Raw genomic sequence first — 4,079 nt, forward strand, 5'->3', positions numbered from 1 at the left:
AGTTTGACTTCATCTCAACACCACTACTCTTGAACTTTTGAACATGAAAATTAATTTGGGAATTTTTCATGAGTTGATGATTTATGTTGAGGATGAGAGGTGGATTATGTTTCTTTCTTTTTTATTTTATTTTATTTTATTTACTTCTTGGATTTTTGCAATTGTTTGGCTGAAGTTGTTTCTCTTGCAATGCTAAGGTTGTGGTGGAATGAGACATAGTGTAACAACATTCACATTCTAATTGTCTTTGATGATTGAAGTCCTTGTCTTCCATTCAATGAGAATGTGGGACTCTTTGTCTTTTATATAATACATATATATATATCTTCAAATTAAGTTTAATTTAAACCAAAAATTTTATACAACTCAGAGGTATAATTCTTTCTATACTCTTTTACACATAAAAACAAGTCATGATTTGAGTAATTCGGAATTAAGGTAGAATTAGACGTGCCGAGGTCTCCCCTAACTAAAATACTCTAATGATCAAGTTAGTGAAATAGTGTAGAAGCCGTAAAAGCAATACAAAGAGGTCAATAGGTTGAATATGTAATATTAATAGAGTTGGCGAAGGGATGGTTTCGTGTGGATCCAAGATCCGCCCTAATTTATTTGGAGAAAATTTGAATCTATTCTCAAATTTGTCCCGAATAAACCCCCCTCCCAAAAAAAAATCATGTAATATTCCATCCGCACCCCGATCCAATTAATTGTTTGGAATTTCTTTTCAAATTTTAGAATATAAATATTTTCTTAAATCAAACTGCGCGACATTATTGATGTGAACCACAAAAAATTGGGAGGTGTTAATACGTACTAATAGTTCATCATGTTATTTTCCATAATTGTTGTTTTAAATCTAATTGTCGTTACCAGTAAATATTTTCAAATAAATGAGGTGACTGAATAAGAAAACTCAAAACTTAAAATTCCAGAATTTAGAAAATAATTTAATTATTAATAATAATTATATTTAAGTCCCAAACCCGCCTTATTTGAAGTAGGGTTCCAATTATTTGAAACCACTGTTATGTCTAGTAACAAAATTGTAAATGAGAAGTGGATCACTACTTACAGATTATATACCAATAATACGAAACCCAACACAAGCAGCATGCTTCGATTCTGCCACGTGCTGTGTAACCAAGGGCCGAGATTCCAGATTTTTCGATCGAACGGGTCGGGTCGTTTGCCCCCCCCCCCCCCCCCAACAAACAAAAGATTCGCATCTCGTTTTCTTTATGGTTATTTCTTATCCCGTCGGAGGGCAATTTGGTAATTTTCTATATTTTACCCCCATCAATAGTTATTCATTATTTTTATATATGTGTAAGAGTTAATTAAATAAATGACGATAAATAATTATAAAAATTGAAGCATAATTAATTAAGTAGCTTTAGTGAGTTGGAATCAGAAGGGTTTGATTAAATAATTGAGTGAGGCATTTTAGTAATTGCACTGGGTATCAGACATGCCTCTGCATACCAAAAGAGATGGATTCTGCAACTCCCAACTTTGATTATTATATTAAATATTTTAATTATATATTAATTAATTAACTAATTAAGAAATGATAGCATTGATTAGTGGACAAGCACTGAATTGATGGAAGAACCGTATCTATCGTTTTTCAAATATTTCTGCAGTTTTAATTCTCAGATCAAATGGAAAAAGTGGTAAAAGAAAATGACAACTTTAAACACAGCAACTATGGCCTTATAGCCATTGTTTACTTTTTGACTACTTGCAATTCCCTTTTTGCTCTTTTTATATTATCTTTCCACCCTTTTTTCTGTTTTTATAATTTTTATATTCTGTCATTTCTTTTTTGGGTTTAGTGAAACAGTAAAATGTAAAATTATTTCATAAATTACTAACAATAAAGTCTCTAATAAAATTATATAACAAAAACTATCTTAAACTATAAAAAGAAACTATATACTAAAAATGGGATATTCCCTACATTTATAAGGAATACAGTTAAAAAATAATAATAAATCAATATTATTATTTATAGTCAAACATTTTACTATGAAAATTTAAATTACTGACCACTATTGATTAACATATGGCATGGTCTTAGACGTAGCCAAAGCATTTGTCGGGTTCTTGACTATGAATGACACATTTACCAATAATTTCTAGTTATGACTAATATTATGACCTCATTTGATGAGCTGATAACCATAGCATAATTATAATTATTTTAAACTATAGTAATTAATTATAGCAAAAAACCATATTTCTTTTGGCTGCAGGTGTATGATAGTGGAGTCCCAATTTTTTATTTTTGGGGGTATTATGGATCAATTGTTGGTTAACTTATAATACTAAATTCAATGAAAACTCAGCATAATTTCTAATTTGTTTATGGAATTACGGGGTGATCGAGTTGGACAATATGCAGATAAACTTTGGTAAAAGAAACATTCCATAATGTCTAGATTCTTCTTCTTCTTCTTCTTCTTTTTTTTTTTTTTTTAAGTAAATTGGTTATAATTATCTATACTATCACAAAAGAAAACTTTTTGTCGTACCAATTTTAATTACTCAAATTTACCCTTTATTTTACTTTTTCTTTTAAAAGAATTTGGTTAGATTAGTAATTTTAATATTTTTTTAATAATCTCACAATTATATATTTGTTTTCAATTAACTTCCCACTACTCCACATTTCTCTCTCACCTTACTTCTTAACATTTATTACAATTTATTCTTTTTACATATTTTTTTTATTTTTATCATCTCACACCAAAATTCTTTTTATTGCTCGCGAGAACCGCGTGCGATAATAACCTATATACCAGTTGTCGAGAGCAATTATTAATTATACAAAACGAACTAACAACTACTAGTACAGTAAATAAACGTAAATGGAGACCCAAATAAAAATACCAATTATCAATATCAAATATATATAAATAACCAACAACCTAACCAATTGCTATCAAAATAGACTCGAATCCATTATTTTATGGTCATAAAATCTTAATTTTATCAACTAAGTTAAGTATTACTTACAGTTAGATTCTTTTATTTAGAGTAAGCGCGACGAATTTATTCATTAAAAATATATATAAGTTTTTAATTTATGTACTTTGCTTTTACATTTTTCCTTAGTTATATTATAGTTTATCCTTATTTTCTTATCCATAACTCTCGAATTTTCATGTCAACAGCTTGTAAGAAAATTTATTTGCCGTATAAAACAAAACAAATTATTAATAACTTCTCAAATAAAATATTAAATGTTTCTTGAAAATCAAAACTCAAATAATATAGATTTGGAATATTGTGTGTATACATTGCATTATAGTCTGCCATTTTGTAAATATTTCTTTGAAGATATCAATTTATTCATTAGGGTCTAATCTTTATTGATTTACTATTTCTTTTATTCATTTATTAATTATTTCATAAAAAAATATTATTATATCTTGGAACTCCTACTTTTTTTTTTGGCAAGATCAAATGGATGCTTTAAAATTATATTTAGTTTCTTATCATTTTTATTTATATAAAAGTAAAACTTCGGTATTTTTATCGTTAAAATAAGTTAAAAATCTATCTCAACTTAAGTTTTACTAAAAAAACATTCTTTTAAAAATGCAAAACTTGAATTCATTTTCTCTGGGTATATTTGTCTAGTAAAATTATAATTTATAAAATAAATGTGAGTATCAATTAGGCTTGTCAATTAACGAACAAACTCAGACACGGTCAACTTATTTTTGGATATAATATGGATAAGATTCAAAGAGTATTTTATGGATTGGATTTGGGTAGAGCGCACATGTAATCATGGATATGGGTTCGAATAAGATAACACCTGCAATGACAGGCATAAATTATCAACGTCATTATAATTTAACCGCAATAAACTTACACTTACAATGGTCAATAAAAACAACATCGGGTAGACTCTAATTATAATCATCTCATGCTTAAGTTAGTGAGGCCAATATAAAAAATAGCTCATAAAAATATTAAACACGGTGAAAAGAATGCAGCACGACATCTAGAAACTCTATATTTATGGAGATGATCAGATTGTAAAACCCAACGTGAATGTTGATCCA

The sequence above is a fragment of the Sesamum indicum genome, linkage group LG8 (assembly GCF_026168435.1).
Source record: "Sesamum indicum cultivar Baizhima isolate 11 linkage group LG8, ASM2616843v1, whole genome shotgun sequence".
Lineage (NCBI taxonomy): Eukaryota > Viridiplantae > Streptophyta > Magnoliopsida > Lamiales > Pedaliaceae > Sesamum > Sesamum indicum.